The sequence below is a fragment of the Lissotriton vulgaris genome, chromosome 1_1 (assembly GCF_964263255.1).
Source record: "Lissotriton vulgaris chromosome 1_1, aLisVul1.2, whole genome shotgun sequence".
NCBI lineage: Eukaryota > Metazoa > Chordata > Amphibia > Caudata > Salamandridae > Lissotriton > Lissotriton vulgaris.
In genome coordinates this window covers 136053960-136069817 of record NC_141685.1, presented here as the reverse complement: position 1 = coordinate 136069817, position 15858 = coordinate 136053960, and positions in this window count along the sequence as shown.

The following is a 15858-nucleotide window of genomic DNA, read 5'->3' as shown; positions in this document are numbered from 1 at the left end:
GGACAACTCTGGGGAGGAGGCGGTGCAAGTGCCGGACAAGGACATGCCTGTGAGGGTTCACACGGTGGTGGCAGGCAGAGGTAAGCTATACATTCCTTAGTCATTGAGATTGAAGACTGCAGAGTGTGCTTTCTGCACGGGTGTATTATAAAAAAAGCAGGTAGTAGCCTCCTCTAAATGTACTTCGACTTAGCTGTGAAGTTTTTGGCGAGAAGAATCCCAATCAGATCTGAGGTGAACTTGATGGATGGGATGAACGAAATGCGAAAGAAGGGTGTAAGTAAGTGTGGAAGCACGAGAAATGTAATTATGACTAACAAAGAAGAATGATATGTGTTTGCTTGGTCCCCGAGGTGGCTGGGAAGGTAAGAAAATGGTATGGTGCATGGCTGGGTGAATGATGAAGCAAGGATGGGTGGAAGGAGAACAGCCTGGGTGGGTGAGACAGAAACTGTATGTGTGCAATATACTTTGAATGGATGGATGCCTGGATCATTCATGGTACTATCTGACTCTTAGATAGCATATGTGTATCTAGAGAGAGTAGACGGCCACTGGATGAACTAAGTGTTACTTTGAAGAGCATGTAACACCGCACCCGCACGTCCGTTCCAGTGTAGGAAAGGCAAGGAAAAGAAGTTGTAACGTTGTCCAAATACTACCATGAATAGTAGCAGTAGTTTGTATTGCAACTGCAAGCACAGCATATATCCGGTTATTACGGTGGACACTCCCTACCTCCCTTAATAACTTTAGTTTAGTAGTAGTACGTCATTCATGTGTGGGGGTATCACTGTTCACTCAATAATAAGCAAAGCACCTAAAGTCATCCCATATGTCATCAAATACATCCCATGTGAAGTGATAGATAATCAGATAATTTAGCTTCTTCATTTTCCTTTTCTAATACTCATTTGCACTGTAGGGTGAAAGCTAAATTAATTAAGCAGTAGCCCTTTTAACAGAGTATTCTCAGTGCCACCCGTAATAGAAAAGTAAGAGCTTCACCACCTGCATGTACTGGACCGGTACAGTAACGCAAGTCTGTCTCACTCACCATGGTGTGCGTCTGTTTTTCTCGGGTGCAAGTTCACTGCGCTGGCATTATGCCGGCTTGCATAAGATAACGTACCAATTTTCCTAAACAAGAGAGAAGAAGAAGAATAAGAGTGGTGTACTGTCATAGTCGACTGTAATGGAAGTCCATAGTGCTCGTAGAATTTGTTCCTGAAACTCCCACTAATGTTAGAGCAAGGATGAAGAAGTCGGAGGTTACATAGATACTGTCCTCAATAGTTATGTACTGTGCTTTCAATTTGCTACTTGTACTGTGACAACTTTCTGCTCAATCATTTTGTGTTAATCTTAAGGAGCATTGGTTACAGACTATGTCTTTCTTTTTTCATGTAGTTGCTCCTTCCAAATCCAAGACACCATCAAGGAGGAAGGAGCTGGCTCGAATGGCCCGGCAACGGAGGCTGGATGCCACTGTCGCTGAATATCGGCGGCTGGTGGCCCTGGAGGAGGAGGAGACGCAGTCTGGTACGACAACAACGTCCACTGGGACAGCTGCATCCTCCTCCGTGCGGGCTGCCAGCCAGCGCAGTGCTCCAGCGGTACGGAGCCGGGCTACCAAAGCCCAACGCCACCGCCCAGCAGCAAAGAAAGCAGCTGCCCCTCACAGGATTTGCAAGGCACACCGGCGCCGCTTATCCCTCAGACTGTCCTACCTGGAGCAGGAGGTCCATAACTATAAGAACGTGGTGGAGGGCCTCCGCTTCAAACTTGCCACCCTCCGCAAGGAGCATGATGCCCTGGCTGCTAATTCCAACAGCACCCTGCCATAGTGTCCCTTGCCCCTTTTTTAGAGACTTTTGGGGGGTGGGAATTGAGAGTTGGGATTTTTGGGGACTTTTGAAGGACAATTGTTGGGGTTAGGGAGGGTCTTGCGGGAGATTTTTTTGTTAGGGCTATAAAAATATACTTTTTGAAACTTTATCTGACCATACCTGTTTTTTACTGCTTTTGAGTCTGGCGGGTGGGGGTTTAACAGTAAGTTTGTTTTCCTGAATAGTCCTAGGACTTTAGTAGTACTACCGTCAATCCAATCTCTCGTCTCTCCTAATACTCCATTATACTACCTCCAACCAAACGCCTATCTTACCTGTAATTTCTGTTTGCAAGTAGGGCTAGGCCCAGGGCTGGCTCCACGGGAAACAGCAAATAAGGTTGGCAATCCTGGGCGGATAAAATTTCCTCATAGCGGCCCCGTTGATTTTGACTACTGGTTGTGGTGAAAATCTTTTGGGCCTGGATTTGCTGAAACGTCTGTATGCGACTTTGTATTGTTCTCCTGCGGGAGTAAAGCTTACGTTGGGTGAGAGAGTTGTCTCTCCTATGTACTTATCCATCGATAAGCTTCCACCGGAATTGAGTTCTCTTCCTGCATCTTTGTGGGCGACAGGTCCCAATGACGTGGGCCTGCTTGACATCTTCCCTTATGTTGTTCACCTGAAATCTAATGTGCGATTGCCACGTATTCCCCAGTATCGTATCTCCCTTGATGGTGAACGAGCGTTGTTAGCAATCATCTACGATTTGATTGAGAAAGATGTTATCGAGGAGACTCGGGGAAACGTGTGCAATAGCCCTGTACTGCCCATTTTGAAGCGCACTGATCCATCGAAGCCTCCTGTTTATCGTTTTGTTATCGATTTACGGGAGGTGAATAAAATTGTGATTCCTCAGTTCCCTGTGGTGCCTGACATTACGGCTCTACTGACTCTGATTCCAGCCTCTGCATCCTGGTTCTCAGTGATCGATCTGAAGAATGCTTTCTTCAGCATTCCGATTGCTGAGGAAAGTAGGGACCTTTTCGGTTTCTCACTTGGTGGCCGCAGCTTTAGGTTTAAACGCGCTCCTCAGGGCTACTGTGAGAGTCCATCGATATACAGTCAAGCCTTGAAGGGCCAACTTGATGCGTTTGTGTTGCCGGCCGGTGCGGCCTTGATCCAATACATCGACGACTTATTGGTGGCTGCTGATACTCAGGACATTTGCAAACTTGCTACGGTGTCGTTGTTGCAGCATCTCTGTGACTTACATCACAAGGTGTCGCCTTCTAAACTGCAATATTGTTGTCAAGAAGTAACCTATCTAGGTCACTTATTGTCAAAGGAGGGAAGAAGGTTGACCCCAGAGAGAATTGCAGCGATTGCTCGAATGACTGTGCCAACGACTCAGAGAGATGTGCGTGCCTTTTTAGGTATCACGTCATACTATAGGCAATGGATTCCAAATTTTTCATTGCTAGCGAAACCATTGGTGGCTCTTTCGTGCAAGGATGTTCCAACTCCTTTACCATGGACGGAAGAATGTCAGAAAAGTTTTTCTGAACTACGTGATGCGTTGTGTTCGGCTCCTGTGTTAGGGACTCCTGACTACAGTAAGCCGTTTACACTATACGTTCACGAGAGGGAAGGTTGTGCATTGAGTGTCTTGACGCAACAATTCGGTGGTAAGCAACGTCCATGTGCATATTTTTCCTCGACCTTGGACCCAGTAGCTAGAGCATTGCCGAGTTGTTTGAGAGCAACAGCGGCAGCTGCGGTGTCCATCCGACAATCTGCAGGATTGGTCATGGATAATATGCTTACGGTGATGGTTCCGCATGCAGTTGACACTCTCTTGAATCGTACGAAAACTCAACACCTGATGAGTGCAAGGTTGTCTGGGTATGAGTTGACGCTTTTGGCAAGTCACATTCAAATAAAACGTTGCAACGTCCTGAACCCGGCGACTTTGTTGCCAATCAGTATGGAATCAGACGAAGTAGCACCTCATGACTGCTACTTACGAATGGAGGAAGAAACAAAAGGTCGTGTTGACCTGAAAAATACTCCATTAAAAGATCCCGATGGGACCCTGTATGTGGATGGGTCGTGTTTTAAGTTGCCGAATGGCGATGTAACGACTGCATATGTTGTGGTGACATTGAATACTGTGTGGAAACTGCGAGATTGAATCAGAATTCTGCTCAGGCGGCAGAGCTGATCGCTTTGACTAGAGCGTGCGTGTTGTCGAAAGGGAAACGGGTGAATGTGTTTACGGACAGCCAATACGCATTTGGCGTGGCCCATAGCTTCGGACATTTGTGGAGAGAGAGAGGTTTTATGACATCGCATGGTACGAAGATCCAGCACGGACAGCTCGTGAATGATCTTTTGGATGCACTTACATTGCCCAAGCAGGTGGCGATTATTAAATGTAGGGCACACCGTAAGGTGACGGATGATGTTGGTCGTGGCAATGCGTTTGCGGATGAGATTGCCAAGGAGACTGCCCGGAATCTTAGTACTAGAATGTATGTGACGAGTTCGGTTAGGTGGCCTACAGAGACTGGTATGTGTGAGGACACTATCAAGAGTGTGAAAGCGATTCAGAATGAGGCCACTGAGTCTGAAAAGACGAAGTGGAAAGAGAGTACGGGAAAGTTGGACGCGAATGGCTGTTGGATTGATTTGTCGGAGAATAAGAGGTGGATGTTGCCGGATGCGTATGTACTAGCAGTTGTGACGATGGCACACGGCTTGGCACATATTAGTGTGAAAGGTATCTGCAAGTTGTTGTCTCCTGTATGGAAGAATGATGGTATTGCTAAGTGTGCTGAGAGATTGGTTAAGAATTGTATGATATGTATGATGTACAATCCTGGAAAGGGAACTCCTACACCTCCTGGCCATTTTGCTCCCCCTTCATGTCCCTTTGAGGTGATTCAGCTAGACTTCATCCATATGGAGCGATGCAATAACCTGAAGTACGTTTTAGTTGTGGTTTGCGCATTCTCCCGATGGATCGAAGCCTACCCTCTCAAAGATAACACTGCTCTGTCCACTGCGAAAATCCTACTGAAGGAATGCTTTCCTCGGTATGGAATGCCACGGATTGTATGGTCTGATAACGGAAGTGAGTTTGTGGGGAGTGTGATGAAGAGTGTGTGTAAGGGCCTTGGAATCACACAGAAATTCCACAGCGCCAATCATCCCCAGTCAGCAGGTTTGGTTGAAGGGTATAATGGCACCCTTAAATTGAAGTTAGCGAAGATTCAGGCTACGACTGGTCTCTCGTGGCCTGACGCTTTGCCCTTAGCTCTTCTGTCAACTAGGGCGACTGTACACTCCCGAGTAGGGCTTAGTCCCTACGAGATTGTGTTCGGCCACCCTGCAAATGTTTGGTGGGTCCCTAGACCGAGTGTGTATTCTGATCTTGAGTATCCCATGTTGATCGACTATCTGCATGATCTGACTGCTAAACTGAGGTTAATTCACCAACAGGTCTTTGAAGCACTGCCGACGCAGACAGAGGGTCCAGGCCACCAGCTCCAGCCTGGAGACTGGGTGGTGACACGAAACTTCGGACGGAAGCGCAACCTTGAGCCCCGCTTCACCGGACCCTATCAAGTGCTCCTTGCCACGAGGACTGCTGTTCGTTTGGAAGGACGCAAAAACTGGGTGCATGCCACCCATACTAAAAAGGTACCTATACCTTTACCAGCAGACTCGTGGGTGAGGAAGGGCATTGCCTCGTCCGAAAAAAAAGCTGTACAGACCTTCGTCCCTTTTAGCGACGCTAAACCTGTTGGAGAGCCCTCAGTGCAGCAGGACGACATTGTTGAACATTTGTCATCGAAAAACTCAAGATCTGAACAATTGACTGATCAGCAGAATTCTGCCTCACCATCGGATCAGTTGTTTGACGAACAGACACGTCCTGGGAGAAGCCGATATTTTCTGCGATCGAATATCAAAGACTAATAAAAGCTTTTGCTTACTCCCTTGACATCCACGTTACCCCATTGACACCATTCAGTCTGAACACACTCGTATACTTGTGATTTTTGTAATATTGTGAGTCTTTTTCCATATATGTGTTTTTGCTTCCACAGCTAGGAAATTTTGTACATATTTGTAAATAAAAGATACCTTACATCCGGGTGGACCGTAGGGCCGCGCGGGTACTTCCTTCTGGTTAGTAGGTCTTGACACTAGGTCGGAGACCGTCGGTTCCTGGGAACTCCTGGGGATTGACTACTGCTACACAGAACGAAGTGCGTCAAAAACGTTGCGGACGGTTTTAGAGGATGGCATTCTCTAAGCTGTTGGATTTGGAAAAAGCTCAGGCCCAAAGATTCAAGTTGCAGCAAATTGCGCGTACAAAATGCTTCATGTTTCAGGTGTTCCTTCTGTTCTTAACTGTTTCTTCGCTATTGGTGGGTGGGGTGTATTACATGATACAGTCGTTCTTGCCTTCTGCCTCACCTACCCCTTCTTCTGAACCTAAACCTACATCTACTGTTTCTCCTCATTCCTTCCACATCCTACCCCAACACGAGCAGGTTAGACGTGCGGAATTTATGAATAATTCCTTCGTTCAGCTCCTTCATCAGCATCAGTTGGTGGTGAATACTACCAATTGTTGGGTGTGTGGGTTAATGCCACATACCACCGATAAGGGAATTCCGTACTTGGTCCTTCCTTATAGTTCCCAGGGTTCAGCTCGAGCATTCCAAACAATGTTTAGAAGCTGTATATAAGGAGCGATCCACAGAGGCAAGTTGAAGCAGACTCCTCGAACCTACACGTGTTGTACTTCCTGTGACTTCTGTGTTCCCTGCAGTAATAAACCTCGAATCTTTGACGCCGAAGGAAGTGTCCCGTGTCTCTGTCATTTGTACGCCGGAACAGGTTACCCACGAAGGTTTTAGGTGTTATCCCTGGCACCGCTGGGTCTTAAGAAAACCCAGTCCTTCACCCCGACCCAGACTAACACAGTATGAAGCTTTAGAGGAATGGGAGATTGAGGCTCTAGAGCGAGACAGGCCCCGAATGGAAAAAGGAGTGAGCAAATGGTATCCTAAGTTACACAAAGAGACTAAGGAACAAAAGATGAAACGGTGGAGACAGAATATGATGGTTGAAGGGCTGTTCCCGATGTTTGGGGTAACTGAGCAAGCAGGTGGGAAAAAGACAGAGAAGAGTCGACCTTTGATAGCCATGGGGGACTCGGAGGATGAATATCTGGAGGATTTGCTGATGAAAATTCCACCACCTTATGCCGAAGCTTCAGGATCTTTAAGTTCGAAAAATCCTTTTTTCCACCATGCTAGGAGTAGGACGGCAAGCGAGACAGACCTAGCTGGTATCTGCAGTAAATCTAGTAATAGTGACGAGTTTTGTAGACCTAGTACGGCAGTCCCAAATTACCGACCTTTTGGTGAGGATAGACCGGGGTCAGCCATTCCCACCGCCCCGAGTATTTACCCTCCTTTGGTGCCTCAAATATTGCATGGTGACTCATCAGAAAGGGTCTTGCAAGCAAGGGAGAGAGATGCCCTGATTAAACAAAGGAATGAACTGATTCAAACCATAGCCCAGATACATCCCAGCCCGGATGCTCTGACAATACCTGTAACTATTGATCCCGCTATACCCATTTATGGGGATTGGCAGAATAGTCCTAAAGCTCCAATCCTTACTCCAATGTCAGTTCCCCCGTGGAAAGAACCACTTGTTATTGATGACCAGGCAAGCGAGTGTGAGTCTGTAGTCTCTCTAATGGATCTGCCCATAAGAGAGCCCAGTACCAGTACCAGTGGATCTAGGTCAGGGAATCAGACCAAGGCCAAGGAAGTCCTCATAGAAACTACATCAGGAATCCGGAGTGCAACTGTGGTGACTCCGGAGGAACTGGATAGGTGGACTAAGGAAATGGATCGAGAACCTTCCTTGCCCAAACCTTTGGACATTTACAGATTAAGGATAGAGATAGAGGAGTTAATGGCAGGGAATGTGGGATTGGACAGGCTAAACACCCTTAGCGAAGAAGAGTTGCTGTTTATCAGTAAAAGCCTTACCCGAAATACTAGAGTACTCCATGAAAAACTAATGGATGCGGCTGCAGACATGGGAATTGATGTAAGTCGATCCAAAGTCCTACAGAAACCGTATAGGGCAGAATTTTCAGACAAGGATTTAGAAAACATGAATGTGTCAGGAAAAAGAACCCAGATAAAGGAATTGTTGAGTGTGTTGCAGAAATGGGGAGATCTGGACAAGTGGAAAACTAGGTGGGCTAAGAAAAAGGAGGAGAGTAGGACAAAGCCCAAAGCTTCTGAGCTTGTGCTAAAAGAAGTAGGTCAAGCAGAAAAACTGTGTCCCATGAGGGAGATGCCAGGGGGGAAATATGTACATGTCCCGTGGTCCTGGCATGATATTGTGTCATTTACCAATGATTTCCCAAAATTAAGGGAGAAGCCCGTGGAGTGGTATAGGCAGGTAGAGCGATTTGTGAAGGTCCAGAAGTGCCTTTTGAAAGACCTGGATGGGTTCTTTGACATTGTAGTTCCGGTAGATTTATGGACCGATTGCAAAATAGAGATTGATTGGCCCAGTGAAGAATTTCCAAGGGACCCACACACTGGAGCTCCTTCTTCAGAGGTGATGAGAAAGTATGACCAAGTCATACAGTTTCTAAAGAAAAAGGTGCCAGCAAAAGAAACTGATTGGACCCGAATCGATAGAACCACCCAGGACCACAACAAAACAGTCCATTCATATTATGAGAGGCTACTACAGGTATTCAAGACCTACAGTGGCATCGATAATATTGAAATGAAAGACATGACTCATTTTACTTATAGATTCGTGCTAGGGCTAAAGCCAGAAATATCCCAGTGGATTAGAGATAACAAAATCTGTTGGCAGGGAAAGCCTATAGATGATGTTCTCAAGTACGCTAAGTACTGTGAGGATGAAATGGAGAACAAGAAAAAGGCCCTGAAGGAAAAGGTGATGTGGGCACAGGTTAAATTGGCTGAGCAACAAGAAAAACAATTGAGTAAAATGAATAGCAATGCTCCGAACAATAACTCGGGAGGGGGAGGGGGAGGGAAGCCTCGAGTTAAGATGAGCAAAGAAGAGGCTAAGAAGTTGTTCCCCTGTCACGGGTGTGGGCAGATAGGGCATTGGAGAGACGAGTGTCCTCATTTGCAAGCTGGTAACGCCCCCATAAATGGTTTAAATCCACAGGTGCAGAAAGAGGGGCCACGAAAGAATCAGCAACAGGTAAATCTACCTCCATTACCTAGAGCTCCTAGACCTAATTATAAGAATCAGGCCCCACAGAATGAAAGGGCTGAAGTATGGGAAGGACAGAATGAGAGAAATCAGGCAACCTCACAGTTCCTATTAAATGATACATTCCTCTGTGATGAACCATACTGACGGGCCTGAGGGGGGAGGAAGGGGAGTGCGTGCTTGGCGCATCCCTACCGGTAGACCAGTCAGGGCCATACATTGAAGGAAGGGTTGAAGGAAATGATATCACCTTTCTATTGGACACTGGTGCTAACCGTTCGACTGTGAGAACAGCGGACGTTCCTAACCTACCCCTCTTGGGAGAAGCAATCCAAGTAGTGGGCGTATCAAATCAGATAATTAGCACTCCTGTAACTGAACCCATGGAAATTTCCATAGGAAATTTCAAAGAAATGCACAGGTTTGTGGTCTGCGATTCCAGCCCAGTAAATCTACTGGGACGGGATTTATTATGCAAAATGAACTGTACCATCTTCTGCACGCCAAGAGGGGTTGAAATTCAGACCCCAGATGAAGATGGCCTGTACAAACTAATGCTGTTAAGGCCTGATACTGAAGCCAAGCCCATAACAATTCTTGATTTGCCTGAAGAGCTCAGGCAAAGGGTGATACCAGACGTATGGGATTTTACCGGGAAAGATGTAGGATTAATGGCAAATGTGGACCCAGTCAGAATAGCCATCAAACCTAATGCTACCTACCCAAAAACAAGACAGTATAAAATGAGTGCAGAAGTGAAAGCTGGAGTCGCACTTGAAATAAACAGATTATTGGAGGCAGACATAATTCAAGAGGTGTTGAGCAGTCCCTGTAACTCGCCCATAATTGGAATTAAAAAGCCTAGTGGAAAGTACAGGGTAGTGCAGGACTTGCGAAAGGTAAATCAGATTGTTGTACCTTGTTGTCCCATTGTGCCAAACCCTGCTGTGATCTTGTATCAGATTCCCTGGAATGCGGAGTGGTTCAATGTCATAGACTTGTGTCATGCATTCTTTTCCATCCCATTGCATCCAGAAAGCAAGTTTCTTTTCTCTTTTGAGTTTGACAGTCATGTCTATGTCTGGAATCGTGTCCCTCAGGGGTACACAGAAAGCCCCTCCATCTTTAATCAGATTTTAAAAAGATGTCTTGAATCTTTAGTTCTACCCAAGAAGTCTGTCCTGGTCCAGTACATAGACGACCTTTTGGTGGCGTCTAAAAGTCAAAGCGACTGTGTTACTGATACCATTGCTCTACTGAATCACCTGGGCAGAGGTGGACACAAAGTATCTCCTGACAAATTACAGTTTTGTAAGAATTCAGTAAAATATCTAGGACACCAGACCGAAAAAGGTATCAGAACAGTCACATCAGAGAGAATCAGAATAATTCGGGATATGGAACTGCCTAGAACTCAGAAGGACGTTAGAATGTTCCTCGGAGTTGTGGGATATTGCAGACAGTGGATTGTAGGATTTGCGGTACTTGCCAAACCTCTGATATAAATGACAAAGAAAGGGGCAGACGATCCAGTCACGTGGGATGATGAAAGCATGACAGCCTGGATAAAATTGCGAAACTGTCTATGCTCTGCTCCTGCATTAGGAATGCCTGATTATTCCAAGAATTTTGAGTTATTCTGTGATACACGATAAAATTGTGCACTCTCAGTCCTGACCCAAGAGCATGGTCTGACCAGACGTCCTGTGGCCTACTTTTCAGCCACACTGGACCCAGTAGCTGCTGGGCTTCCGGGGTGTCTGAAAGCAGTGGCTGCCACATGCACAAGTCTGGAACAGAGTGAGAACATTGTCATGGGACATCCTGTAACGGTTTATGTTCCACATTCAGTCGTGATTCTGCTAACCCGAACCAAAACTCAATATCTCACTCCTAGTCGGCTGACTAAGTATGAGAGAATTCTTATTGGTGCAGAAAATGTAATAATTTCCAGATGCAACATCCTGAACCCGGCAACGCTATTGCCCCTTGCCCAAGATACAGGAGTGGAAGGTGAATTCGAACAAAATTGCATTGATCTGACTGAGTTTAGTACTAAACCTCGTCCTGACATAAAAGAAATGGCCCTTAGCAATGCTGACATGGTGATGTTTGTGGATGGCTAATGCCTGAGGCATGAGGATGGTGGACTGAGTGCTGCCTATGCTGTAGTCACTCTGGAAACCACCCTATAAGCATCCTATTTGAGTGAAGTCAAATCTGCCCAAGTGGCCGAGCTCATAGCATTGGCCAGAGCTTGCAAACATGGGAAGGGCAAACGAGTAACCGTATATACTGACAGTCAATATGGTTATGGGGTTGTTCATGACTTCGGCCAACTATGGCTGCAAAGAGAATTCATGACTTCCTCAGGCACCCCCATCAGAAATGGAAAGGTGGTGCAAAGCTTATTGGAAGCAATCCAATTGCCCAAAGAATTGGCAGTGGTCAAATGTGCTGCTCACCAATCTGGAAAGGATGAAGTGGCAGCCGGAAACAGGTATGCTGACCAAATTGCCCAGTACTGTGCACGATACAAAATGTCCCTAAAAATCCAATTATGGGGCGGAAACAGCTGCCAACTTATGGTGTTTGAGAATGTATCTTCCTGGAAGGAACTGAGAGAGGCAGCAACCGAGGAGGAAAAAGTAAGATGAGAGACTGAGGAATGTCAACTCAGAGAAAGGGATGGTATCATAGTGAATAAAGATGGTATGCCTGTGTTGCCAGACTGTATGGCTGACCCAATGGTTCGGATGATTCATGGAGACACTCATGTTGGAGGGGATGCAATGTGCCGTGTGTTTGATAAAGTGTTCTACAATTCAAAATTCAGGAATATCGCGGATAAGTTCTGCCAGAGGTGCCTGGTGTGTCAGCAGTTCAATGCAGGAAAGAGGACTGTGGTGGAGCAAAGCACCATTGGAAAGGCAGAAGGCCCCTTTGTCAGATTGCAGGCAGATTTCATACAATTGCCCATGTGTACAGGAGGATACAGATATTTCTTGGTAATCGTTTGCCTATTCTCAAGGTGGGTGGAAGCAAAAGGAATGATGCCATTACAGTGGCTAAATTGTTACTCAGAGAGCTGATCCCTAGATTTGGTTTTCCAGAGACTATTGAAACAGACCAAGGTGGGCACTTTGCTGGGAAAATCCTAAATGAACTCTATGCAGCATTCAAAATTGAGCCTAAACTACACTGTGCATATCATCCAGAGGCTTCTGGAATAGTGGAACAAATAAATGGCACTATTAAGTCAAGATTGGCAAAAATGGGTGATACCACTAAATTGAACTGGATAGAAGCTTTGCCTCTTGTCTTGATGGGATTAAGGAGCATTCTGAACCGAAAAACAGGCCTGAGCCCCCATGAGGTTACTAATGGGAAGAGTGATGCGACAGGCATGGGTACCTGGACACAAACTTCTGAGTATTTCTGATGATTTGGTGCTAGAATACTGCAGGCAGCTGGGTGACCAAGTGCGTTCTATCTCTCACCAGATTGGAGAGACTGCTGATGAATGGCCAACCACTACAGTACATAAAATCAGACCTGGAGATTGGGTCGTGTTGAAGAAACACACCTGGAAGAGTTGCCTTGGACCAAAGTGGGGAAAAAGGAGGCAAGTGATCCTTGTAACTATCACCGCTGTAAAGTGTGCGGGAGTGCCAAAGTGGATTCATGCCAGCCACACTAAGAAGGTAGCCAAAGAGGAGACGGCTGAAGCTGAGGGTGATGCAGCTGAAGAGACTCCAGACGAGGGTCCAGATCTAGCTGATGTGATACAACCCGGCACCAGCCAAGACGAGTGGTTTCCAGCAGATGACCTGATTCTTTTTTTTTTTTTTTATTTTTTTTTATTGTAAGACATGTATTTAACACAGATTAGGAGATCAGATACACTGCGTCTCGCCAACAACCCGGAGGCAGGCCGCAATAAAATTACAACTGCAAAGCAACAGTACATCGGTGTGAAATGGGGACGTACCCCCGGATGTTCGACACATTGCATAATTGAACGCAAATATAATGACACTTATTCAAGCAGTGCAACCGTAGCGCGGATAGTGGCCTTACATTTTATCTGTGCTGTAGCCCGTCAATTAAACATGTAGGGTCTGAGGCCTTCCCAAAGCTGGTATCCGAACACAGCTCGTGAAGTCAGCCGAGTAACAGCATACGACTAACAGCACAGTTTACTCCCAACTAGTCCAAATGGACAAAAGTAAAGCCTGAACAACAAACAACGGTGCATTTGAGAAAAAACCATTCATTCGGTACATTCGCACATGTGGGGCAGTGCGCCTACGCGCCAGATATCTACTGACTAGAGTCTAGAAACCCTGTGGGAGTAGAGTGCTTCCGCGCCACGTCTCTAGCCCAGGGATCCAGGGCGGTGGGGGAGGAGAGGGGGGGCTGTAAGATCCAACGGCCTTGGGGGATGTGGAGGAATGTAGTAACCACTGGTGGCGGAGTGCTGCACTAGCCGAGGAATCGGAGCTAGTCACATCTCACAGCGCACATCCAGTCTGCACTAGGCACAAGTGTACCATCCCCACAACTGCCCTTTCGTCGCTCAACCCATATCATCTGACACATCTACATCCTCTGCACCAACAGTCGCATCAGAGCCCTCCTGTTCTCTAGTCCAGCATAAGAAGGGTTCCCATATATCATTTGGCCTGGAAGCAGTTGGCATTGTTTCCCAATATGTGGTCAATTGTGCATGTCCGTACGTGACGTCCCTTATCCAATCAGTATATAATGGAAGGACTCTCCTGCCCCAGTGTAACGATAATTGGCGTTTCGCATACAGGAGGAGTAGCGCATGCAGCTTTCTATCACCTGGATCAGTGTCTCTGACATATCCCAGCAGGCCCAGGAGCGGTGTTGGTGCATCCGTTCTATTTAAAATCTGGTTAATGGCATTGAAGACATCAGACCAGTATTTGGTCAACTGGGGACAGCTCCACGCCACATGAAGGAAGGACGCATCCGACCCTCCACACTTCCAGCAATTTGCATCCTCACGTATACCCATGCGGTGCAGCAATGCCCGTGTGCGGTAGTACCGGTGCAGAAACTTGAAGTGGATTAGCCTCAAGCGGTAGTTAGGAGATAGGGCCGTGAGTTGTGCACAGCAATAACCCCACACGTCATCAGTCAATTGGTCCCCCAGGTCCGCACCCCAAGTTTGTCTAGCCTTGGATGTTGCTATCGGGGCCTGCTCCTGCATACAATTATACAGTCTGGACACTAGTTTTTTGGGGGAAGGCCTGGATAGGAGATTGTTAAGGGCTTCCAGCGCCGGCGGTTCGTCTGGGAATTGGGGTCCTAATTTCTTACAGGATTCACGAAGGGAGTGGTACAGCAGCGTATCCGCAAAGGAGTCAGGTACGTCATCCTCACTTGCTGACAACTCCAGGAAAACACCCTCAGGGTATAGATCCGCAAATGTATGCAGTCTGTTCCCCCGGATCGTGAGATTGCCGCCTCTGGTACTCAGGCAGGGCAACAATGGGTTGCCTCGTAGGGGGATGGCAGGTGCATAAAGTAAGGGGAGGCCCGCTCTGGTCTGCAATTCTCGCCAGGACCATCGTATCATCTCCACCGTGTCCACATCCCTGGAGGGACGCTTAACTTTACCATAAAGCGCCACACGAAGCGGTAGTGGAGCAGCCATCGCGAGTTCCACCGCTACGTGTGGTTGATAAGGGGTGGGGAAGGCCCAGAAGTGTAGAAACTGCGCCTGAGCGCACAGGGCGTAGAGTTTAAAATCGGGAGCTCCTAGGCCTCCCTGCCGTAACGGGAGCGTGAGAAGATCCCAGGATACTCTCGCCTGTCTCCCGGCCCAAACCAGCTGTAGCAACAGGGATCGGACTCTCGCATGGAAGTGCGTAGTCATAGGTAGTGGAACATTAACAAACAGATATAGGAATTTGGGGAGCACCACCATTTTCACCAATGCTATACGCGCCACCAGAGATAGGGGCAATTTACTCCAGATCTCAATTTTCCTCTCAAGCCAGTCCACTGCTCTACCAAAATTAAGAGACCACAGTTCCTGTGTATCCCGACTTATCCAGATTCCCAAGTATTTAACCGCGTCAGTTTCCCAACGCAGGGGGTAGTCAGGTGACGGCCTACCTGTCTCGTCAGTGAGGGGGAATGCAACAGATTTCGTCCAGTTTATGGACACTCCCGCCAGGCCTTCGAAGCGTACAAATTCGCGGAGCAGCAAGTTCATGTTATCTTCGGGATTTCCGACATACAAGGTGACATCATCCGCGTATAGCGAAATTAGTAAACTTCGCGAGCTGAAGCCGATTCCCCTTGCAGTGTGGTGTTGCCTTATTCTGGCCGCAAGCGGCTCCATTGCGATGGCAAACAGGAGAGGGGACAGCGGGCAGCCCTGTCTGGTCCCTCTAGAGATCCCAAAGGGTTTGGAGACCAGGCCATTGACACTGACTCTGGCCCTAGGCGCACTGTACAGGAGTTTAATTAGGGTAATGAAGTTATGACTGAATCCCATCCGCTCTAGAACCCTGAATAGATAAGGCCACTCCAAAGAATCGAACGCCTTAGTGGCGTCGAGGAACACCACTGCCGCCCGTACAGAGGGGTGCAAGTAGTGTAGGACTGAAAATATGGTCCTCAAATTATGGGATGTGGCACGACCAGGGATGAATCCGGATTGATCAGGGAGTGCAATAATTGGCAG